This window comes from Anolis sagrei, chromosome Y, assembly GCF_037176765.1.
Source record: "Anolis sagrei isolate rAnoSag1 chromosome Y, rAnoSag1.mat, whole genome shotgun sequence".
NCBI lineage: Eukaryota > Metazoa > Chordata > Lepidosauria > Squamata > Dactyloidae > Anolis > Anolis sagrei.
The window spans coordinates 54168821-54194921 of NC_090035.1; the positions used below are offsets into that span (position 1 = coordinate 54168821).

The 26101-nt window shown below is 42.7% G+C and overlaps 1 long non-coding RNA gene across 1 annotated transcript; it reads left to right on the forward strand.

Moving 5' to 3' along the window:
- Positions 1-9849: 9849 nt before the first annotated feature.
- On the forward strand, positions 9850-23702 carry LOC137095072 (uncharacterized). The gene is made up of 3 exons (XR_010908781.1): positions 9850-9942; positions 16846-16999; positions 22662-23702. It is a non-coding gene; the product is annotated as an uncharacterized lncRNA (long non-coding RNA).
- Positions 23703-26101: the final 2399 nt, after the last annotated feature.

Below are 26101 nucleotides of genomic sequence, written 5' to 3' on the forward strand. Positions count from 1 at the left end.
TTTTACTGTCTTCCTGTGTTCAGTTGCACTGTTTAGCCAAACGCTTGTTCGTAGAACCACGTCTTAACCTTCCTCCGGAATGCCAGCAACGAAGGGGCCTATCTGATGTCTACAGGTAAGGCATTCCATAGCCGAGGGGCCACCACCGAAGGCCCTGTCCCTCGTCCCCGACAGACACGCCGGATGATCTTAATGTCCTAGTCGGTTCATAGGTGGAGATGCGTTCGGAGAGGTAGGTGGGGCCGGAACCGTTTAGGGCTTTATAGGCTAAAGCCAGCACCTTGAATTGTGCCCGGTAGCAGATTGGCAACCAGTGGAGCTGGCTCAGCAGCGGAGTGGTGTGCTCCCTGAGTGCCGCTCCCGTTAGCAACCTGGCTGCCGAACGCTGGACCATCTGAAGCTTCCGGGCAGTCTTCAAGGGCAACCCCACGTAGAGTGCGTTGCAGTAATCTATGCGGGATGTAACCAGAGCGTGGACTACCGTGGCCAAGTCAGACTTCCCAAGGTACGGGCGCAGCTGGCGCACAAGTTTTAATTGTGCAAATGCTCCCCTGGATACCGCCGAAACCTGGGGTTCCAAGCTTAGCGAAGAATCCAGGGTCACACCCAAGCTGCGAACCTGCGTCTTCAGGGGGAGTGTAACCCCGTCTAACACAGGCTGTAACCCTATGCCCTGTTCGGCCTTTCAACTGACCAGGAGTGCCTCTGTCTTGTCTGGATTCAGTTTCAATTTGTTAGCCCTCATCCAGTCCGATACAGTGGCCAAGCACTGGTTCAGGACCTGAACAGCCTCCTTAGTAGTGGGTGGAAAGGAGTGACAGAGTTGGACTTCATCTGCGTACAGATAACACCGCACCCCAAAACTCTGGATGATCTCTCCCAGCGGCTTCATGTAGATGTTAAACAACATGGGGGACAGTATAGAACCCTGCGGGACCCCACAAGACAATGGTTGTGAGGTCGAGCAGTTGTCCCCCAGCAACACCTTCTGGGTATGATCCTCTAGGAAGGACCTGAGCCACTGTAGAACAGTGCCACCAAGGCCCATCCCCACAAGGCGTCTCAGAAGGATACCGTGGTCGACGGTATCGAAGGCCACTGAGAGGTCCAGCAGAACCAACAGGGACACACTCCCCCTGTCGAGCTCCCGGTGCAGATCATCAACTAAGGCGACCAAGGCTGTCTCGGTGCCATGTCGCGGCCTAAAGCCAGACTGTGCCGGATCCAGATAATCCGTGTCTACCAAGAATACCTGGAGTTGTGAGGCCACCATACGTTCCAGGACTTTGCCCAAAAAGGGGAGATGGGAAGCAGGCCGATAGTTGACAAATTGAGTGGGGTCCAGTGATGGTTTTTTCAACAGTGGTTTTATTACAGCTTGTTTTAAGCTGGCTGGAATTTTGCCTCCCCGAAGGGAGGCATTAACCACCACCTTCACCCACTCGGCCAATCCCCCTCTGGCCTCCTTTAGAAGCCAGGATGGGCAGGGGTCTAGGATGCATGTGGTTGCCCCCATTCCTCCAAGTATCTTGTCCACATCCTCGGGTTTCAGCAATTGAAATGAATCCAACAAAATCAGGTGCTCGTGTTACATCCTCAGAGACCGCCGTTAACATGGTATCCAGGCCAGAACGGATCAAAGCGACTTTGTCCGCAAAGAACCGAGCAAATGCTTCACAGCAGGCCGTCGAGTTGTCAGGGTTCCCATCCGGAGTGATGGGATTTAATAGACCTCTGACAACTCAAAACAGCTCAGCCGGACGGTTCTTTGGAGATTTCTTTATTCCAATTATTAAATAATTTGTTATTTCTAATTATGGGTAAGTTTTGAAAAAAATACAGCATTTTCGGTAAAACATTCATTTTGATTGTGGCAGTTTTCTCCAAAATTAATAAATGTAGATGTTTCCAATTATTTAAATCTTTTTTTTTTATCTCCATCCATTTGGCTTCATAATTGTTCTTTAAAAGTTGGGCATTTTTTGCAGTTATCCATACTCCTAAGTACTTTATTTTTGTGCAAGTTTGTATTTGTGTCATCTCTTCCAGCATCTTTTGATTTTTCTTTGATATATTTTTCGCTAATATTTTCGTCTTTGCCTTATTCATTTTAAAGCCTGCCAGCTTCCCATATTCGTCAATAATTTTTAACCAATTTAAACAATTTTCTCTTGGGTCTTCCATTATACAAATCAGATCATCTGCGTATGCCCTGTATTTGTACCTTTGTTTTCCTATGTTCAGTCCTTTAAGCTGTTTATTTTCTTTAATGTTTCTCAACAGTATTTCTGATGTCATGATGAAAATGAGGGGTGATAAAGGGCACCCCTGTCTTGTGCCTCTCTTAATACTAATCTCTTTTGATGGTATACCATTTACCCAAATTGTTGCTCTCTGCTCCTTATATATTTTGTCAATTGCATTTTGAAAGTTGTAGCCAATATCTAATTCCTTAAATAAAATTTTGAAAAAGTTGCAATTTATATTATCAAATGCCTTCTCAGCATCAATCGTCATTAAAGCCAATTCCTTTTCGTGGTGTGTATCGTAGTATTCAATTACATTTAGAATGTTTCTTATATATTTTTAATATGTCGCTCAGGTAAAAAACCAACTTGATCTTCATCTATCCAATTTACCAAAAACGTTTTGAGTCTTTCACCTAATATATATGAGAAAATTTTATAATCCAGATTGAGCAATGAAATGGGCCTATAGTTCTTGATATCTGTATCATCTGTATTTTCTTTATGTATTAAAGTAATTTATGTATTAAAGTAATTATTTCTTTATGTATTAAAGTAATTAGCATTTTTCCAAGTTTCTGGAAAACATTGATCTGTCATTATTTTATTCATTAAACTTTTTATGTAGGAGCTGATCTCAACTATCATTGTCTTGTAGAAAATAGCTGTAAACCCATCGGGGCCCGGGGCTTTAGATGGTTTCAACTTCCTTATCGCTTTCTGTATTTCTTCCATTGTTATCTCTTTATTTAGTATTTCCCTCTGATGATCAGTTATTTTTTCCAATCTTTGTCTAACAATATATTCTGTTATCTCCTCAACACTGGTTTGATCTTCTGCGTATAGACTTCTGTAGAACTCGTAAAACTTATTCCCTATTTCTTGGTCCTTTTACTCAATTTATTATTTGTCATAATTCTCGTAATTTGGTTTGATTGTTTCTTCTTTCTCAGCTTTCTCGACAACCACTTCCCCGGTTTGTTCGCATTCTGGAATTCTTTCTGTTTTAAAATTTTCAATTGCTTTGCCCATTGGTCCAATTCTAAATGATGTTTTTGTTTTTTTATTTCTGCAATCTGCTTCTTAATATCCTCATTTTCCGGGCTTCTTTTTAGTCTACCCTCCATTTCCTCTAATAGCTTGTTTACCTTCTGCATTTCCTGTTTTTTATCTTGTTTTTGATTGCTTGTTGCTGAATGAAGTTCCCCCTCATTACTGCTTTGCACGTGTCCCAGAGTGTTTCTATTTTTATCTCTTGTGTATCATTAAACTCAAAGAATTCCTTAATTAATTTTTTGTTATTCATAATATCCTCTTTTGTTTTAGAAGATTATCTTCCAGTCTCCATCTTTTGTTGCCAGGCTTTTTGTTTATGGTCATCACTAATGCACCATTGTCTGATAGCTCTCTTGCTAATATCTTTATTTCAGTAATTTTAGATGTTAATGTTTTTGATACCCAAATCATGTCTATCCTAGACCAACTTTGGTGTCTGAAGGAATAGAAACTAAAATCTTTTTTATTTCCATTATGGATTCTCCATGCATCTTCTAAGTCAAATTCTTCCTTTAATTTCAGAAGGTTTTTGGGTAGTGTACTTATAGTGCCGCTTCCATCTTTTTTTAAAATAGATTTTGTCTTATCCATATTATAGTTTAACACTCCATTGAAGTCTCCCAAAATGATCAGTTGGTCGAATTCTATCTCTTCAATTTTGTTTCTCAGTTCCGAAGCGAATTTAATCTTCAAACCATTAGGGGCATAAATATTACATATTAATATTGTTTGTTCTTCTTGTTTTATTATCACTCCCACCATTCTACCTTCTAAGTCTTTAAAGGCTAATTCTGCTCTTAGAAACTCTTTAACATATAATACCACCCCTTCTTTTCCCAATGTCGAGGAGTAGAATTTTCCTAACTTTTCCTGAGAAAGATGGACCACATGTCTATGTGAAATATGTGTTTCCTGTAACGCTATTAAATCATAGTTTTCTTTCCTTATTTTATCCAATATTTTGTCCTTTTCGACGAAGAATTCAGACTATTCACATTTAGAGAAAAGCATTTTATTTGTTTAGTTAATTCCTTCACTTTCCGATTCTGGTGGTTCTTCTGACTCATCTTCAGTTGTTTCAGGTCTGTCGTGATTCAGTACTTGTTGTCTGAGTGCCTTCATCATCACTTCTGGGGATGAAAAGTGTCTCTTCTTGTGTTTTCTTCCTTAAGAGTTGCGTTTTGAAGGGGTTTCATTTTGACTGTCAATTCTTTATTCATCCTCAACATGTCCTCTCTGAATATTTTTTGTTGTTCTTCCTGTTTTATTTATATATTTATTTATTTATTTATTTAGGTCATTTCTACCCCGCCTTTCTCACCCCCTAGGGGGGGACTCAAGGCGGCTTACATCCGGCACAATTCGATGCCCACAATTACAATAAAATGCAATAGCAATAACACAATAGATTAAAAACAGACAATTAATACAGTACAATATAACACAATACAATATTCAACTAAAACCGCTCTAAAGCCTGCGTTCATCGTGTTCTAAAATCCGTCAATCCGTTTAGTATTGCCATAGTCCTTTCCAACTCTAGTCATCATTACCTTGTTACCCTGCCAGACTACCCAAATGCCTGGTCCCATATCCATGTCTTCAGCTTTCTCCTGAAGGAGAGGAAGAATGTTGACAACCTAATTTCCCCGGGGAGTGAATTCCACAGGTGAGGGGCCACCACTGAGAAGGCCCTGTCTCTCATCCCCACCAGCCTCACTTGTGATAAAAGTGGGGCCGGGAGCAGGGCCTCCGCAGAAGATCTTAAACTCCGTGGTGGGACATAGAAGGAGATACGTTCGGACAAGTACACTGGGCCAGAGCCGTAGAGGGTTTTAAAGGTCAAAACCAGCACTTTGAATTGTGCTCGGAACTGGATCGGCAGCCAGTGGAGCTGACGTAGCAGAGGAGTGGTGTGCTCCCTATATGACGCTCCGGTGATTAATCTGGCTGCCGCCCGTTGGACTAGTTGAAGTTTCCAAACAGTCTTCAAAGGCAATCCCACGTAGAGTGCGTTGCAGTAATCTATTCAGGATGTAACAAGGGCATGGACCACTGTGGCCAGATCAGACTTCCCAAGGAACGGGCTCAGCCTGATGATTCTTTGCAGATGCAATATTGGCGGCAAAGAATGATTTCTCTGCCACCGCTATTGCCACTTCATAGAGCCTTGAGAAGGTCTCCAGACGTGTTTGGGCTGATTTGGTAGGGTTTTGGCGCCATAAGTGCTCTAGCCTCCTCTTATTTCGCTTCATTGCTGCCAGCTCCTCAGCAAACCAAGGAGATGGTTTAGCTCAGTTACTCGAGAGGGGGCGCTCTGGTGCGATTGTATCAATTGCCCTAGTCATCTCACTATTCCAGTGCGAGACCAGAGCATCGACAGAGTTGCTTGCCAAGGAAGTGGGAAATTCCCCAAGAGCCATCAGGAAACCGTTTAGATCCATAAGTCTCCTGGGCGGACCATTCTAATGGGTCCACCACCCCTGCGGAGGTTAAGAGGCATGGTAAGTCTAAACCTGATCAGGTGGTGATCGGTTCATGGCAACGGAGCGATGGTCAGCTCCTCCATCCTGCCACCTTCTTCCCATCCCTGGTAGAAAACCAAATCCAATGTGTGTCTGTCCAGCACTGTGAGTGAGACCAGATACTAATTGGGACAGGCCCATGCCATGGCGGCCATGAAGTCCTGAGCTGCACCTGATAAGAAGGTCTCGGCATGCACATTGAAATCTCCCAGAACCAAAAGGCGCAGAGAATTCAACGTCATGTCCGAGATCACACCTGCTAGCTCAGGTAGGGAGACTGTAGTGCAGCGGGGTGGTCGGTACACTAACAGAATCCCTATCCTATCCCGGTCTCCTATCCTGATGCCGACACTCTCAAAGGAAGATGATTGAGGGATGGGGCACCTGATCAGGGGGATAATGTCCTTATAGACCACCGCAACTCCTCCTCCCCGCCATCCGGATCTTGGTTGGTGCTGCACAGAGTAGCCTGTCAGACGGAGTTGGGAGAAGTTTACCCCACCCCCCTCATCCAGCCAGGTTTATTTATTTATTTATTTATTTACTTTGCTTATATACCGCAGTTCTCAGCCCAGGGGCGACTCACTGCGGTGTACAACATAGCAAAAAAAAGGTGCAAAATATAAGACACAGTATAAAATAATTCACAATTCAACATTATCAGAAAACATCAAAAACATCATCATTACTACAAAAACCATTCCGTGTCGTCTCATCACCAAAACCACAATCCAGTATCAATTTCCGCTGTTCATTCCTATGGTCAATTACCAATCATTGCACTTCTTGTTTAAACGCCTTCTTAAACAGCCAGGTCTTTAATTTCCTGCAGAATATCAGCAGGGAGGGAGCTAGTCTGATGTCCACATGGAGGGTGTTCCACAGCCAAGGAGCCACCACCGAGAAGGCCCTATCTCTCGTGCCCGCCAGCCGTGCCTGTGAAGCAGGTGGGATCGAGAGCAGAGCCTCCCCAGAAGATCTCAAAGTCCTCAAGAGGCGGTCAGTTAGGTATCTTGGGCCAGAACTGTTTAGGTTTTTATAGGCCAATGCCAGCACCTTGAATTGAGCCCGGTAGCAGATCGGCAGCCAGTGGAGCTGGTACAGCAGGGGGGTTGTATGCTCCCTGCGTCCCGCTCCTCTTAGTATCATGGCTGCCGCCCGTTGGACCAGTTGGAGCTTCTGGGCCGTCTTCAAAGGCAACCCCACGTAGAGAGCGTTGCACTAGTCTAAACGGGATGTAACCAGAGCATGGACTACCGCGGCCAAGTCAGACTTCCCAAGGTACAGGCGCAGCTGGCGCACGAGCCTAAGCTGTGCAAATGCTCCCCTGGTCACCGCCGAGACCTGGGGCTCCAGGCTCAGCGATGAATCCAGGATCACACCCAAGCTGCGAACCTGTGCCTTCAAGGGGAGTGCGACCCCATCCAGCACAGGCTGTAACCCTATACCCTGATCGGCCTTGCGACTGACCAGGAGTACCTCTGTCTTGTCTGGATTCAATTTCAATTTGTTCGCCCTCATCCAGACCATTACAGCGGCCAGGCACCCGTTCAGGACCTTGACAGCCTCCTTAGTAGCAGGTGGAAAGGAGTGACAGAGTTGGACATCATCTGCGTACAGATGACACCGCACCCCGAAACTCCGGATGATCTCTCCCAGCGGCTTCATGTAGATGTTAAACAACATAGGGGACAGTATTGAGCCCTGAGGAACCCCACAAGACAAAGGTTGTGGGGTTGAACAGGTGTCCCACAATAACACCTTCTGGGACTGGCCCTCCAGGAATGACCGAAGCCACTGTAAAACAGTGCCCCCGAGACCCATCCCCGCAAGGCATTCAGAAGGATACCGTGGTCAACGGTATCGAAGGCCACAGAGAGGTCCAGCAGAACCAACAGGGACACACTCCCCCTGTCGAGCTCCCGGCGCAGATCATCCACTAAGGCGACCAAGACTGTTCCATGTCCCGGTCTGAAACCAGACTGTGCCGGATCCAGATAATCCGGGTCTCCCAAGAATACCTGGAGTTGTGAGGCCACCATGCTTCCAGGACTTTGCCCAAAAAGGGAAGATTGGAAACTGGCCGAAAGTTGTCAAATTTAGTAGGGTCCAGTGATGGTTTTTTCAACAGCGGTTTTATTACAGCTTGTTTTAAGCTCGCTGGAATCTTGCCTTCCCGGAGAGAGGCATTAACCACCACCTCAACCCTCTCAGCCAATCCCCCTCTGGCCTCCTTTAGAAGCCAGGATGGGCAGGGGTCTAGGATGGACATGGTAGGCCTCATTCCTCCAAGTATCTTGTCCACATCCTCGGGCTTCACCAATTGAAATGAATCCATCAAAATAGGACAAGCAGGTGCTTGTGTTACATCCTCAGAGACTGCCCTTAATATGGTGTCCAGACCAGAACGGATCAAAGCGACGTTGTCTGCAAAGAACTGAGCAAAAGCTTCACAGCGGATCCATAAGCCTCCTGGGGCGGACCAACTTAATGGGTCCTCCACCTCTGCAGAGGTTAGGGGGCGCAGTGAGCCTAAATCTGACCAGGAAGTGGTCGGTCCATGGCAATAGAGAGATGGTCAACTCCTCCACACCGCCACCTTCCTCCCATCCCTGGCAGAAAACCAAGTCCAATGTATGTCCAGCACAGTGGGTGGGGCCCAGATACTTGTTTCTGTTATACAAGCCAGGTCAGCTTGTTCTTCAAGGATCAGATCCCGAACGGTAGATGTTTTCCCATTTACTGACCTGGCATTAAGCAGCAGCACCTTCAACCCAGAGGGACCACCATCCTGGCACCTCAGCTGTATCTTGTCAGGAGAATGATTTGGAACTACCAATATTTTCTTGTCAATTTTGGGTCGAATTGGTTGTTGAGTCACATCATGATTGATCTTTGGGATTGCCAATTTTCTATTGTAAGTTTTGGATTGAAATTGATGTTTCTGATTATTAATATATTTAGAGCCTGCCAATCTATTGTCATAATTTTTTGACCGAATTAGATGTTTTGTTCTCCCTTTCCCGTATCTCCCCCTACCTGTCACCATCTCTATAGTGTGTCCCCCGCCCGCGGAACCCCTCCCCCCGAGGAAGTTCCCCCCTCCATTCTCAGTTTTTGTTCCCGTTGTTAATTCTTTTGTCGTGTTTTTTTCAAATTCTTTTTGTAAACTATCTTGTTTTTCTGATATTTTTTGCATTTCCTTTAGTAATTGGTTTAGTATACTATCTTCTGCACCCGAGTTTTTCCTTTGTTGTTGTTGTCCTTTCAGCTCTCTCACTTCTTTGATTTCTTTTGTCTCTTTTTCTGCTTTTGCTTTAGGAGTCGTCATCCTTCCTTCTGGTCCTCCTTTTCTGATGTAAATATTGTCTTATTTGTTTTAAGTTATTTTAGCTTGGCTTTATTATTTTTTGTATATATTTATATTTATTTCTTTAAATTTATTTGTTTGATTTAATTTTATTCTTTATTATTCTGTATGATATTTTTCTTTTCTTTTCTTTTCCACTTTCCTTTTGCTTTTTCTTCACTTTCTTTCACTTATTCTGTGCCTTTCCTCTGTGGTTCGTAATCTTCTCCTATTTCTGTCTCTTAGCGTCACTATCTTCTTATCCGCTGCGTCACTTTATCCTTTCGCCACTCTACAGTTCTTTCTTTCCTTCTCCTAACTTCCGCTTTTTTTCCTTTTATATTCGTAGCTCTGTGGTTCCTTTCCTGGCTTCCCCTCTTTCTTGCTTTTCTTATCTCTATGGGTCTTGTCGTAGCTTTCATCACTTCCTTCCTTTTGTCTTCGTCTCTCTATGTGTTCATTATTCTGTCTCCTTTCTGTCTTCCGCCCTTCTCCGTTTTCACTTCCGCCCTTCCTTAGTGAGATCTCGTTCCTTCTTGCGAGATCTCGCTCCTCTTTGTGAGATCTCGCTCCTCTTCACAAGATCTCGCTTCTCCTCGTGTTCTCTCGTGATTTCTGCCACCTCCTTGTCTTCTCGTTCCTCCTCTCTCTTCCCGCGAGCTTTCCCCCTTTCTCCACGTGGGTGCCTCGCTCCCTCCTCTCGTCCTCCCCACTCACTTGTTTGCAATAGCAAAAGGCAGCATAGACACAACAATCCCAGCTTAAGGTCAGTGGCTCTGCTTCTTGTTTTCTTAAAGTTCCTTGAGTCTGTTTTACTTTTAAATACTTTTGAATCTTGCTTAATATTTGCATCAAATGTAACAGTTGTATTGCTTTCTTATCTTAGTCCATTAATCCATTAATCCATTCACCAATTCCATTCAATTCACCAATAGGTAGCTCTATTCAATCTGTTAGGTCTATTAAATCCACTCAAAGTCCACTCAATCTAATAATCAATCCAATAATCTGGTAGCTCCTGTAGACTTTTGAAAGCAGTATATCAAATATATCCAATATGCCAATATTTCCTTCAACCTTCTGCTTTCTGCTTTCACTTTTTTTTTTGCTATTTTCTGATAATCTAATCAACAGTTAGGAGGCTATGGAGGTAACCTGAAATTCTCTTCTATTCTTATTTTTCAAATCTATCAGTCAGTTCTTTCTTTCGGAGATAAGATTTGTTGCCATTGAGAAGTTGATTATTTCATTAGAAACTTACATTCCCTTGTGGCTGGTTCTCTCTTCTCCAGCTTTCGTTGTGGATTTCTTTTATCGTTTAAAAGTGAGCAGGGCTGGCATTAAGTGCTAGCCTGTCGGCCAGCTTCCCGTCTGTCCAGTCCGCTTACCGCAGTGTTTTACCGGACCCACTCGACTCCTGCCCTTGAGGAGAGTCTTATGAGGCCACCGGTGCCACTGCCTGGTTTAGCGACCCCAGAACCTCGATCCGTCCTGGGGTGGGGGCGAGATCTCCCTCTGACTGGTAGAGTGGTTGATGATCTTTGGAGCTCTCAGAGCACCAGTCCTGCCGCCATTGTGGCTCACCCAGAAGTCAGTCTCCCCTGTGAATCCTTCAATCCCCCCCCCATTTTTTCTCACGTTACTTTCTGGTTGTTAAGCATGGTGGCAGTTTTTGCCCCATTTTGGACCTTAGGGCCTTGAATAAATACATCTTACCTAAGGGCCTTAGGGCCTTGAATAAATACATCTTACCTAAGAAGTTCCACATGGTTACTCTGACCACTATCATGCCCTTGCTCTCTAAGGATGTGTGGTTTGCTACTATACATTTAAACGATGCTTACTTTCATATTTCTATAGCCCCCCACCATCATAGATTTCTCTCCTTCGTGGTGGGTGACCTGGCTTACTGTTACAATACATTACCTTTTGGCTTATCAACGGCCCCATGGGTTTTTACAAAGTGTATGTCCGTGGTCGCAGCCCACTTACGCACCAAGGGAATAATAGTCTATCCATATATAGACGACTGGCTGATTGTTGCTAGCTCATGTGACCAGCTTTAATCACACATTAATATTATTTTGTCTCTCCTCCAGTCCCTGGGCCTGGTGGTCAACTTGTAGAAGTCGTCCCTCTCACCTACATATCAGATCCAATTCATTGGTGCCCTCTTAGCTTCAGTCAGAGAGCTTTCCTCCCTCCAGACCGTTTTTCCAATTTGCTACAACTTGTCAGGCTGGCATTGAGGTCCCCCCACCTATCCGCCAAGCAGATTCAGGTTCTGCTGGGCCACATGGCTTCTTCCACTTCTGTTACTGCCTATTCCCGCTTGAGACTATGACCTCTCCAATCATGGTTCCTTTCAGTGTTCAACCCCCTTATGGACAGCCCTTCTACCAAACTTTCCCTGTCAGCACATGTTCGCAACTCCCTTCAGTGGTGGATGGATGATCAGTGGGTCTGTTCAGGCCTCTCTTTTCACCCACCATGTCCAGCCAGAACAATAACTACGGATTCTTCCCTTACTGGGTGGGAGGCACATTCCCAGGGCTTCATCGCTCATGGTGTCTGGTCCAGAGATGAGGCCATGCTACATATAAACATGCTAGAACTCCTCGCTGTGGACAGAGCCCTAAAGTCTTTCGACAGGGTTATACTACTACTACTAATAATAATAATAATAATAATAATAGGAAAAGTGGTTCAGGTGCTCACCGACAACAAGCAGGGCTGTACTCACTCCCATAATCTTTTAGCACTCTCCATCCAGATCTGGGACTGGTGCATTCAAAGAGGGATCCACCTGTTGGTAACTCATCTTTCTGGGGAGGAGAATTTGCTAGCAGATCTGCTCATCAGGAATCTTCTGACTCATCATGAGTGGTCCCTCAATCAGAGTAGTTTTCACCTTGCTCCCAAACACCACCACACCAAAGCTGTAGATTTTGTAGTTTATTGAAGAAAAGGCAAAGTCAAAACATAGTATAAGAAATGCAAAGTTCCAAAGGCTTAAATGCAGACACTATTCCCAAGATCCAAAGGCAAAAACATGAAGCATAATCCTTTAAGCAATGGTTAAACAATAGTCCATGAAAAACAGTTGAACACAAGACCTAAAGTCCCAGACTCAGGAAGCTAGAAGTGTGCTGCTTAAAGCCAGGGTTAATACATAGAAGTTTGCATGGAAAGAGCCACGTTGAACTGACACCTGTGTGTCAGTGAGAAGGCTAAATACCCTTTGCAGACATGAATGCATTGCGATGACCTTTGGCACACTTGGCTTCTTGCTTCCAGGCTCTTAATTGTAGACGATCTTGTCTGCTCATTAATTAGTTATCTTCAAGGCTCTCTAACCCCTTATCTTGGTCCAGCAGCTGGACCGGATCACCGTGGGAAGGCAAAGGAGGCAAAGACATCTCCACCTGGCCATGTGGGAATTCACTCTCTTTATCAGTCTCACAGCCATTATTTTCCCCTGATAACTGATTTGCTCTTTGCCCTTCTGCAGCCTCACAGACAACCCTGTCTGATGCATGTACAGAAACCTGGAACCCATCATCCTCATCATCATCTTGTAGGAACTCTGGCTCACAAAGCCCACAGGGGTCAGCTTCAGACTCAGAATCAAGCTGAGTCACAACAAAGTGCAGACTGTTTTGCGCTTGTCGACAACCCGCCCTATATGAGGGGTGTTCGGGGGATGCCTTTCTTCAGAAGTGGGATGCCAGGCCCATGTATGCATTTCCACCATTCCCTCTCTTGTTGAGGGTGGTGGTGAAAATGTCCATTGCATTCTGATTGCCCCGTGGTGGCCAAGGCAGCCTTGGTTCTCCCTCTCCTCCAGCTGTTGAAGGGCGCCTTCACTTGCCTTTGGAACAGGGTGGACCTTTTAACATCCCAGCAAGGACAGGTCCTGTATCTGGAGGCACACAAGTTGAAATTAACCGCCGGGTGAATCCTACCTGACCACTAGTGCCATTCTCTGGATTGTCCCAGTCTGTCTTATCTATTATTGAGGCTTATCTATACAACCTCCACCAAAAGCTCTTACATCTACAAATGGTCTCGGTTTTGTAAATATGTTAGATTGAGGGGACAGTAGCCGCATAATGCTCCTATCCCAATTATCCTAGATTTCTTAGTTTCCTTGTCTGAGGCTGGCCTTTCACACTCCTCATTGAAGTGTTACCTTGCCGCTATCTCGTGGTTCAGGAGGAAGTCTGGTCTCCCTTCATGCTTTTCTGACCTGTTAGTGAAAACATTCCTCATGGGACTTGCCAACATCAAGCCTCCAGTTGCCCCTATTGCTCCATCATGGAGTCTCAAAATTGTGTTTCCTCACTTATGAAGCTTCCCTTTGAGCCTCTAGCGACAACTGGTTTTTCTTACCTCTCTTGGAAGGTAGGCTTTCTACTGGCTACAACATCAGCAAGGCGGGCTAGTGAGCTCTGCGCTCTCAGAGTAGATTTACCTTATCTTAAGTTTTGCAAGGACAAGGTCATTTTACGCACAGATATTGCTTTTTTACCCAAGGTGTCCACTCGTTTTCATATGTCACAGGAATTAGTACTTCCTGCCTTTTTTCAAGACCCTGACACTCCTGGACATTCGTAGGGCCCTCGCCTTTTATGTAGATAGAACAGCGAAGTTTAGACAGACTCACAGACCTTTTGTTAAATACTGCAAGGATGAGAGGGGCTTGCCGGTATCTTCACAACGATTTTCATCCCAGATTGTGTCAACGATTCGCCTCTGTTACCAGTTGGCTGGGAAGGACCTATCTCAGCAGATTAAGGGCCACTCCACGAGGTCAATGTCTACTTCAATGGCTTTCATGAGGGGCATGTCACTGGATGCCGTTTGCCGAGCCACCATTTGGGCTACTCCACTCACTTTTGTGTCCCAGTACAAGCTGGATGTCATTTCCAGAAGGGATGCTGACTTCAGGAGAGCAGTCCTATTTTCAGCTGTGGCATGATGCCCACCATCTGAGGTTAGTAGCTCGCCAGTCTACCACATGTGCAATTCACAGTTGACTACGACAGAGAATTATAGATTGCTTACCTGTAACTGTAGTTCCCTGAGTAGTCACCTGTGAATTTGCACATCCCCACCCATCCTCCCTTCGAGTGTGATGCCTCACCTTCTGGCTGCTTTGCAGCGGAAGAGAACTGATGGCTAGCCCCGCCCATAGGCTATATATATTCGAGGGGGTGGGTGGGGCAAGGCAGGGGTAAAAGTGTCTGTTTTATTTTCCAGAAGGTTCCGAAGCTGGTCTGTGCAGGCGCAGGAATTACCACATGTGCAAATTCACAGGTGACTTCTTAGGGAACTACGGTTACAGGTAAGCAACCTATAAATTTGTCATTTCCCACTTTTGCCGCTTACCCTCTGAAGAGATCAAAGTGACATTGGTGACAATGTTTCTGAGAACATTCCTATAGGTTGAATTGAGCTGAGAGAATTGCCTTAAGCCATCAACTTAGTTGAGGAGAGCACTGAACTTGAGTCTCTCACCCAAATCAGATCTTGTGTACCACAATCACTTGCCAAAATCGCATGGGACTGTGACCCAGTCAGAATGTCTCCTGGTTGGCAGCCAGTGCAGGAACATCCAAAGCCAAGATCAACAAGTCTGTGTTAACATACACATACTACTATGAGGCAACTCAATGGGATTGTTTGCTCTTGGCCCTCTGCATCAACTATAGCTGTACATGTATAGCAGTTATGATGCTATAGATCTCTTCCCTATCCTAGACACTATTATGTTACAATCTCTGTGGATTTACTACAGGTGTGGGTGACTTACATGTATTGTGTTTAGATGCAAATCCTTTGTTCCTCTTCGTCTAGCAAAATTTATTTATTTTTCTAATGAAAGGCTGCCATCAATACCCTAATTTTCAATTCTAATTCAACATTTAGGACAGCTTTCCAAATTGTGTATTGTGACACGTTAATGTGTGAGTTGCAGTGTCATTGACCAGCACAGAAAATAGTCACATTTCCATACAAACTTGTTGACAACCCTCCCTCCATGTGTCAGTAAACAAGACTGCAGCAGCTTTTTGTCCATAGGAAACTTGATTCAGACCCTGAGTTAGGTCTGTTGATATACATCACAAACTTTTAACAATACGAGTAGCAGCATCCCCAAAAATGTATATCAGATAATCTTAGTTCTGGTGATTATTTGAAAGCTAAGTTATTTATTAATTCAGTCGCTTCTGACTCTGCGTGACCTCAGAGGCCATGGACGCCCTTAACTCCTTCAAGGTCGAGTTAGTCATTTCAAGGATACCATCCATCCACCTTGTCCGTAGTTGGCCCTTCTTCCTTTTCCCTTCCATTTTCCCCAGCATCATTATCTTCCCCAAGCTTTCCTGTCTTCTCATTATGTGGCCAAAAGACTTCATCTTTGCTTCTAATATCCTTCCTCCAGTGAGCAGCCGGGATTATTTCCTGGAGTATGGACTGGTTGGATCTTCTTGTGGTCCAAGGCACTCTCGGAATTTTCCTCCAACACCAAGGTTCAATCTTCCTCTATCTTCCTTCGCTAGGCCTTCCTTATGGTCCAGCTCTCACATCCATAGGTTACTATGGGGAATACCACTGCTTTAACTATGCGAACCTTCATTGCCAATGTGATGTCTCTACTCTTCACTATTTTATCGAGATTGGTCATTGCTCTCAAGAAGTAAATGTCTCCTGATTTCCTAGCTGCAGTCTTCGTCTGCAGGAATTGTTACACCTAGAAATACAAAGTCTGTCACTGCCTCGACGTTTTCTCCCTTTATTTGCCAGTTATCAATCAGTCTGGTTGCCATCATCTTGGCTTTTTTTATGTTTAACTGCAGTCCAGCTTTTTCACTTTCTTCTTCCATCTTGATTCGAAAGGTTTTACAGGGAGCAGTCAACCCGCCTGTTTAAGAAGCTCCATTGGCTACAGTTGATTTTTCCGGTCCCAATTCAAGGTGCAGGTTCTTACTTACAAAGCTCTGAATGCTTTGGGACCCACCTACCTGCATGAACCCACGCGATCTCTTCGATCATCTGGAGAGGCCCTACTCTCGCTCCCACCCCCTTTGCAGACGCGCTTGGTGGGGACGAGGGAGAGGGCCTTCTCTATGGTGCCCCCCCCCGACTCGGGAACTCACTCAACAAGGATATCAGACAAGCCCCCACATTGGCAGTCTTCAGGAGGAGCCTGAAAACATGGCTGTTCCAGTATGCCTTCCCTGAATAAGGAAACAATGCCCTGCTCTGATTAATTCTCTGCAATTGTCCTCACAAGCACTTTAACTACCCGTTGGGTTGGTCTCCCTACATTATCTTTTAAAATCCTCCTGCTTAGATACATCCTACCTCTGTTCACATCCAGTGTTTTTTAAAAATTTTAATTTATTACCTCTGGCCCGGCCATAAGGTTTTAAATTTTGTGTGTTATTATTTATATGTGAGTTATATTAATTGTACCATTTTATTTGCTTGCTGTTTTGTTTTTACTGATTTGTTGTTGGGCTTGGCCTCATGTAAGCCGCCCTGAGTCCCCTTGGGGAGATGGTGGTGGGGTATAAATAAAGTTGTTATTATTATTATTATTATTATTATTATTACTATTACTATTATTATTATTATTATTATTATTATTATTATTATAAAGGTCCTCAGCTCCTCCTCGCTTTCGGCCATCAAAATGGTATCATCTGCATATCTAAGATTGTTCACGTTTCATCCAGCAATTTTAACTCCAGCTTTGGATTAATCAAACCCTGCACATCACATGATGTGTTCTGCATACAAATTGAACAGATCAGGTGAGAGTATACAACCCTGCTGTACGCCTTTCCCAATCTTGAACCTGTCTATGTCTGAACCTCTGGCCTCCAGAGCTGTAATCTAGATCTCAGGCCACGCTGGCTCTTTAGCCAGAGAGAACGTAAGTAGATCAAGGTCAGGAAGCTTTGTGGCCCAGCAAGTTCAAGTCTGCTGAGCCCTTTTTTCTTTGTGCTTTGTCTTTGCTTACATATTTATTTGAGTCTATTTTAATAATAATAATAATAATAATAATAATAATAATAATACAGTTTTATTTGTATCCTGCCCCCTTTTCCCAAGGGGACTTGGGATGGCTTACAACAAGGAAAACTATATAAATAATAATAGTCACATAACCAAATCAGGAAAAGTTAAACAGCAAATCAAAAAAACAAATCACAATATAAGGAAAATAAAAGCACAATAAACATGCTAATTATAATGCAAAAGAATTACTGATCAATATAAAACCACATAATGCTTTACACATATAACACACATTTTTTTCCGTACCAAGGCAAGACTCAAACGATTAACAATACAAAAAGATCACACAAAGTAAATAATAAAAATAGATTAAAACCCAATAGACTTCTTATCACAACCTGATTATTTAAAACTGTCACAGATAAAACCCTATTTACAAATATAGCTATATAAAACCATTAATTAACTGCATTGGGAGCCAAGTTCCCATACTCTTGAATCTAGAGCAGTACTTCTCAACCTGTGGGTACCCAGATGGTTTGGTCTTCAACTCCCAGAAATCCTAACAGCTGGTAAACTGGCTCGGATTTCTGGGAGTTGTAGGCCAAAACACCTGGGCACTCACAGGTTGAGAACCACTGATCTAGAAAGACCCATGGTCCACATAATTTTCATTTCCCTCGAAGCCCTATTCAAACATAAAACTTTTCACTCTTTTCTTTGATTTCTCTAGGAAGGGTGTTCCACAAATTTATTATTTACTTTACTTATATACCGCTGTTCTCAGCCCGGGGGCGACTCACAGCGGTGTACAACATAAGAACAGCAAAATTCAAGACAGAGTATAAAAACAATTCACAATCCAGCATTATACAAAAACATCATCATTACTACGAAAACCATTCAGCATCGTCTCATCGTCCAAACCACAATCTAATATCATTTTCCGTTGTTCCATTCCTATAGTCATTACCAATCATTGCACTTCTTATTCGAACGCCTTCTTGAACAACCAAGTCTTTAATTTCCAAAGTTGGAGCCTTCTCAGAAAAGGGTGGTTCCCAACCTTTATTTGGCCATGCCCCACCTAAGCCTCTAAAAAATACTCATCTCCCCCCAATGACATATAATTCTTATTATTCAACATTTGAACTATTTATTCACATGGAGGAAGTCTGAAAGGCCACGAACTTGGTGTAAACAGGCTTCCTAAGTACATGCGCTTTCCCCCTCTCCAATGTCACCAGCTGACAGCCCTGTACATTCTTATTTTTTATTTTTAAAAGGTGAATGTCACAATATATATTTATATGCCATATATGAAGCCCATAAAACCATATGAAATGCAGAAAATTCAGTGTTAATAACTCATTCTCAAATTTCCTCTCGAAAAATATCAACCCCCCCCCCCAACCGTGTGGCCTGTGGCCCACCTTGGGAACCAGGGCTCTAGGCTGAGAAAAAGTGATTCATCAAGTTCAGGAAGCTTTGTGGCCCAGTATGTTGCTGTTGAGCTCCTTGGGAACTGTGTATTGTCTTTGCCTTCTTCATGTTATGTGAACAAAATGGAGTGGAGGTGTATGTACAAGTTGAGCATCGCTTACCCAGATTACAAGAATGGTCCGCATGAGTGGCTGAGATAATGCTGCTGGAACTTTACCATAGAATCACACTGGAGGGCTTAGAGATCTCAAGATAGAATGTTTTCATTTCAAAATTGGCGTGCGGGTGGGATCCAATATACATCTTATCTCAAGCAATTTGGATAAGGGATATTCAACTTGTATGATTTTCCTGTATTGTCTCCAATGTTACTGCCTTAAGTATCTCAGAGAAAAGGTGTGGCTAAGTTTTAAATACACAGATGATATGAGGCTCAAAAAGGCAGACAGATTAACGAATAACGTGATCTTGTGCAAGGTGCTTTTTTTTGTAGTTTGAAAATTCACTTAGTCTATAGTTCAGTGTTTTGCAACCCTGATTTCTTGAGATTTTTATAGGACATGTTGACATAGAATTCAGGATTTTGTGAAGATGAAGGGCATATTTCACCAATCAACAGCAGTTTGCATAAACAGCATTGCAGGTGCTGGGTAACAGCTGCTCTCCAAAATCTTAGGTGGGACCGAGGAGTGATTTCCACCTTTTCATAAAATTTATAGAGTTGGAGGAGACCACATGGGCCATCTAGTCCAATCCCCGTGATGCAGGAAAAGCACAGTCAAAGCACCCTGATAGAAGCTTAAGACCAAACATGGGACCTAACTGCTCTGATACCTCCCATGTCCTGCTCATACGCTAAGAAGTTATTTTAATTTAATGTAAACAATCAAGTCTATTTGTCACAGTAGGTTAGGAGCCCCCGGTGGCACAGTGGGTTAAACTCCTGTGCTGGCAGGACTGAAGACCTAAAGGTCGCAGGTTTGAATCCGGGAAGAGCGCAGATGAGCTCCCTCTATCAGCTCCAGCTCCTCATGCGGGGACATGAGAGAAGCCTTCCGCAAGGATGGTAAAACATCAAAATATCCAGGTGTCTCCTGGGCAACATCCTTGCAGGCGGCCAATTCTCTCATACCAGAAGCAACTTGCAGTTTCTCAAGTCGCTCCTGACATGACAAAACAAACAAACAAATAAAAAAAGAATAGCAGGTTTACTAGAGGAGAGTCTTCTTGAACTTGATACCTCTGAAAAAAATCCCATCCAAAAGTCCTTCAAAAAAGCCTCTTTAATCAAACATGAGATCACATTACATACATTAAATAATAGGCATCATTTGCCACATGTACATGTTTTATACACTGACGAATTACAGCAAGAAGTAACGTAAAGTGATCCCATGCTAAACCAGGACACATCCATTGAGTGATTTTATGGCAAGTCTTTTTCCAGATCAGACACTTACATCACATGGCAAATATAATGTTATTATTAATTTGCATTCTGTAACATAGCAGCATGGGCATCTTTTGGCAAGGCAGCCATGATACTACAATATTCACTATTTTGGTAGTAGTTTACTTCTGTTCTTTTCTCCAAACTCACTAGGCCACTGACTTTGGATGTAGTCATAAGGTAGTGATATCAAGACTGTCTTTGCGTTCAAACCTATACCATGCTTAAATCTTTTATCACAGATTCAGCTGTTATTATCAGAGAGAGTAGTATTAGGGAAATGTGGTATGTCACCTATGTAAGTGTGATGCAGTGAATGTACTTTGGTTGACACTAACATTGTATTCATGGACAGCTGTCCAAACCATTCTTCTAAAGATGGGCTCAGAGTGTATATTTCCGCAGACTTAATTTAAGAATTTTGTATTTTATTCTTTCTGGTTTAAATCCATGACTGAAACAGTTTCAAGTATGGGAAGCTACCATCATAGTGAGTGCTTGCTGCCCTCTGGTGGTAACTCATCTTCAGTGCTTAACTGTGAAGCTATTTCACTTTTTCCATTTAAAGGATTTTTTAAAATAAAAAACCCTGCATTTGGCATATAGAAGTTCCCTGTTAATGGGATGGGATGAAAAATAGGGTCAGAGAGAGTGAAAACAATTTGTTCTTAAACCAGTGAACAGGCTAGGGATTTTCATTTGCTTGGTATGAAATTGCATGAGGTTTTCTTTTGTTCTATTTTAATTGTTTAATTTCATTTGATATCTATTTATTTTTCCCTCTGTGTTTCACTGCATCATCTCTGGGGGAATGTTTGTGTAACTGTTATAGTGCAAAGAAAAGGCTATTTGATAATCACTGTCCTCTTTGTGTTTTCACTGCAGAGTTTAACATGTCTCAGCATTCTAGACAAAGTCATATACACAGACTTGCTTTCTCTTACACAAAATAGACATCTTTCTTCCTCACATGATGGTAGGATCTGTTGAAAGGGAAGACTTGTATCTCGCAACAACCCAGGAAAGGGATGTGTGCAGTGTGTTGGTGTGTTTTACACGCAGACATATTTCACTTACCCCTTTGTATCCCTGTAAATGAAGGCCTAATTTCTAAGTATTGGGGGTATATGTATGAGAGCAGATTATGCGAAAGCAGTGGTGGCTGTATAGATTTTGAAGGTTCAAATGTAGTCTAGCACTCAAGACTTCTTAATGGGGCGCTATATCCATGGTTGATAGGCCTGTCAGTTTTATTAGCCATGATAGCTAAATGGATCTTGCTGGCTCAGAGGCAGCATATTTTTACTACCAGTAAAAGAGCTGATTAAGAATTTGAACAGTGCCTTGTCCAGTGCTAATTCTGCTGCACCCCTGTAACTCTGATATTCTGGTGTGTGAGTGTTAGCATCATTATTTGCTTTTTTGTTTACAAACATGCTGCTGTTTTAACCTGTACATCCAAATAGTTCTATTGTACAAGCTAAAGGCCATAACAAAAAGGCATAAATTGCACAGAATAGTACCTTCAGAGCAAACAAGAAATGGAAGACACCAAACAAAGGCCATTATCAGGCTCATACAAAGAGGGAAAACAATGTGGATTATCAATAATTACAGATGCATTTTGGGGAGTAGCGGGGTCAAATTGGCAAATTTGAGTCCCCATGGCAATTTATGGCAATATTATCTAACTCTCTCTTTTTGATCTGGTTTGCATCCAAAGCAAAAAGGGACACTTTATATCAGTGGTTCCCAACCTTTTTTTTTTAAACCAGGGACCCTTGTTCACCAGGGACCCTCTCCAACATTAGTACCGAAAGGCTTCCGAATCAGTTTTTGGTCAACTTTAGATTTAGTTTGGTTATTTGGGGTGCTGATTCAGAAAATTGCATTGGGTAGACCATATCAGCTCTAGTTTCTGATACAGAACATATGCCATGCAGTAGTCACCATCTGCTCGCCTACAAAAAGCCATATTTAATAAGCCTCGCTACTATAAGAGGGTTTCGTGAGACCAGTCACTCTCGTTGCAATGGTGTAGTAACGGCGAACCACTGGTGGTCCATGGACCACAGGTTGGGAACCACTGTTTTATATGTTACATATTCATTAGAATTGCTCAGCAAAAACTCAACTATTTCTACAAGAGTGTTTCCATTTTTATTTATCAGCAAGGGTTTAAAAATATTTCTCTCTGATCACTCACTATACCAAGGACAATTTAACATATAATCTCTCCTATCTTGTTCATGCCTAGCATTATTTTTTTAACTTTAATTACACTTGGCTCAGCCATAGATTTTAAATGTGTGTTGTATTACTGTCATTGTATATTGCTTTTTTGTTTATGAGTTTATTTAATTGTTTTATTGTTGTTGTTATTGCTTGTATTGATGTATTGTGGGCTCGGCCTCATGTAAGCCGCACCGAGTCCCTTGGGGAGATGGTAGCGAGGTACAAATAAAGTGTATTATTATTATTATTATTATTATTATTATTATTATTATATAATGCACACTGTTTTATTAACCTACATCTGTGGCTTTGTGATCTGATTTCAGGTTTTGAAATTTCCAGATGGGATTCCCTGCATGAAGGGCAGCAGTGAACCATTTGATCCCCTCAAAGCTAGGATGTTGCTGAGGGATGGGAAAGACCCTCATCGCCAAGAGGTGCTCCAGTTTGCATTGTTTTGCAGAGCTGTCACACTGTTCCTCCAGGCAAGCCCTTGAGCACCGGGCACAGATTATGGATGTTACTTAAATGTAATCGAAATATAGGTCCTGTTTATTTATTTTAAAATATTGATTTTTTTTTTCTTTTGTAACTTAAGAAAGGAGTGTGGCTAAGTAGCCTTGTTTGCCTGCCAGTGTTCTTATATAAAAATATCTAGTAAGATAAAGGTTGTCCCCTGACATTAAGTCCAGTCATGTCTGACTCTGGGGTATGGTGCTCATCTCCATTTCTAAGCCGAAGAGCCAGCATTGTCCGTAGACACCTCCAAGGTCACGTGGCCGGCATGACTGCATGGAGTGCTGTTACCTTCCCACCGGAGCGGTACCTATAGATCTACTCACATTTGCATATTTTCGAACTGCTAGGTTGGCAGAAGCTAGGGCTGACAGCGGAAGCTCATGCCGCTCCCCGGAATCGAACCTGCGACCTTTCGATCAACAAGCTCAGCAGCTCAGTGCTTTAACCCACTGCACTAGTATCTCCAATTAAAATGATTAGGTAGTAGTCAAGATGCTAGAGACCAGTTGTTACCAGATAGTATTAGGATAACTAGATAGAAGAACTAGCATGTCAGATTCTGGATGATCTTGGAGTAAAAAATCAAGCTCACAACACTAAAACACTGGAGGCAAGTGTTTTATTCCTTCTTTCCACAATCCTAAAAAGACCGTTCTAAAGTTTTCCTGCTCAAACCTCCTATATATATTAGTCCTAACACCCATCTGCTCCCTAGTGGCCAAACATTGTACCCATAGTCTGTTAATTGCAGTTTCTAGGTCGTTGTAGGTTTTTTCGGGCTATATGGCCATATTCTAGAGGCATTCTCTCCTGACGTTTCGCCTGCATCTATGGCAAGCATCCTCAGAGGTAGTGAGGATGCTTGCTGTAGATGCAGACGAAATGTCAGGAGAGAATGCCTCTAGAACATGGCCATATAGCCCGAAAAAACCTACAACAACCCATTGATTCTGGCCTTGAAAGCCTTCAACAATAAATCGCAGTTTCAATTTCCCTCACAAAACAGATGTCTTATTTACTACCTTCACCAACTGTACCTAGCCTCCCTTCCCCCCACCTCCTTTCTTTATGGCGGAGAACCAAAGCAACCAGTCCTTGGCTGATATGGTGATCCTTTAAAGCTATATAGAGACATGTGCTTTAAAACTTATGCATGCATGATCAGGAAATAGGGGTGAGTATTGTTATGTTAAGTTAGCTGATAACATCACGTTATTCGGGATTGTAAGCAAAACAGCATTATGAAGAGTTCAGAAAGAACTCTACAAAATGTGGGTGTGATTCAGTAGAATAACAATTTATGCATGAGCTCCATTTGCCATAGTCACCATTTTAGCTGTTGTAGGAAACTTGCATCAAATAGAGTGGGCTGCAGTTCATGAAATTAATAAAACCTATTTGTCTCTTAAGATACTACAATTCTCTTTTTTGTTTTGTTTTTTCTGCAATAGAGTATCATTTCCCAGCAAAAAATGTCTAGAACCTGAAGAGTGCACTAAGTAGACTTTTGATATGCCCTGTTGGGATAGATTTTATGATCTGATTTCCAGGAGTGGGAGCTAATATAACAAATTCTCAGTTTGATTGTTTTCACAGACATATAGGCCAGAAATATATAAAAATTTCTATGTGAACTATCTAGTCAAGAAATTGTAATTAATAGAAATCAATGCATGGTGAAGGTGGTCTCTGTGGGAGCGCACTCATTTTGATCAAGTCATCTTTCAGTTGTTGTTTATCATGCTCTATAGTGAAGCAGCCTTAATTCGGTTCAAATGTAATAAATCCCTTTGAGAACACATTTTTCAAATCAGGTTATGAATTCCTGATGAAGGACAGCTTCCTAGTTTGTTAGAAATTTATATACTTTTGAATACAGTATGTGAACATCCTTCTACTCTCCATCAAAACTATACCAGATGAGGGGCTAGTGAATTCAAAGGTTCTGATTTGTTAATTTTTTTCCATGTTAGGAGCAACTGCCAGTCACTTCTGGTGTTAAATGTAAGACAGTGTAAACATGCTCATTTTTTCTAGCCTTGATTGATAGATGTGTTTTGAGCCGGGTATGTTACATCTCTCAAGGATAAAAGGAGACCTTTATAAAGACGTGCGGCCTGGAAGGAGGATGGTGGTTGATATTGGGAGGTAGGCACCCCTTTTCACTTGAAGTGAAGCACCCCCCCACACACACACACACACACATACATCTTCATAGTTCGAGAGCTTGAAAGTGGGACAGGTAGACATACAAAGCAGAGGCACTTACCTTCCTGAACAATGAAGAGCTTTGGGTTGGAGTCCAGCATGGTGAAGAACAAAGGATATAATCCAGCAAGGCCATTAGTCTAGACCAGGAACAGCCCTCAGAGAATCTAGGGATCAGAGGCAGATCTCATTGATTGGGTGTTGCAAATTTTCCAGGCTGAATGACGATGTTGCAGAAGCATTTGGTCCTGACGTTTTGCTTGCAGGCATCCTCAGAGGTTGTGAGATCTGTTGGAAACTAGATAAGTGGAGTTTATATATCTGTGGGATGTCCAGGTGGGGAGAAAGAATACTTGTCTGTGTGAGGCAGGTGTGAATGTTGCAATTGGCCACCTTGACTAGTATCTAATGGCCTTGCAGCTTCAAGGTCTGGCTGCTTCCTGACTAGGGAAAATTTTTGTTGGGAGGTGATTATCTGGCCCTGATTGTTTGTCTGGAATTCCTCTGTTTTTGAATGTTGTTCTTTATTTACTATTTTGATTTTAGAGTTTTTTTAAATACTAGTAGCCAGATTTTGTTCATTTTCATGGTTTCCTACGTTCTCTTGAAATTGTCCACATGCTTGTGGATTTCAGTGGTTTCTCTGTGTAGTCTGAGCAGTAGATCTCTCTGTGTAATTTGTTCATTTTCATGATTTTCTCCTTTTTGTGTAGTCTAAGCAGCCAGAACTTGAAGCTGCAAGGCCATTAAATGCTCATCAAGGTGGCCAATTGCAGCACTCATATTTTTTTCAAGCAGACAAGAGTTCTTTCTCCCACTCTGGACATTCCACAAATATATAAACTTCACTTGCTTAATTTCCAACAGACTTCACAACCTCTGAGTATGCCTGCCACAGATGTAGGAGAAACATCAGGAGAGAATGCTTCTGTAACATGGCCATACAGCCCGGAAAAATCACAGTAACCTAGTAATTCCGGCCATTAAAGCCTTCAACAATACATCTCTTTGATTGTTTATCAGACAGGTAGTCTGGTTT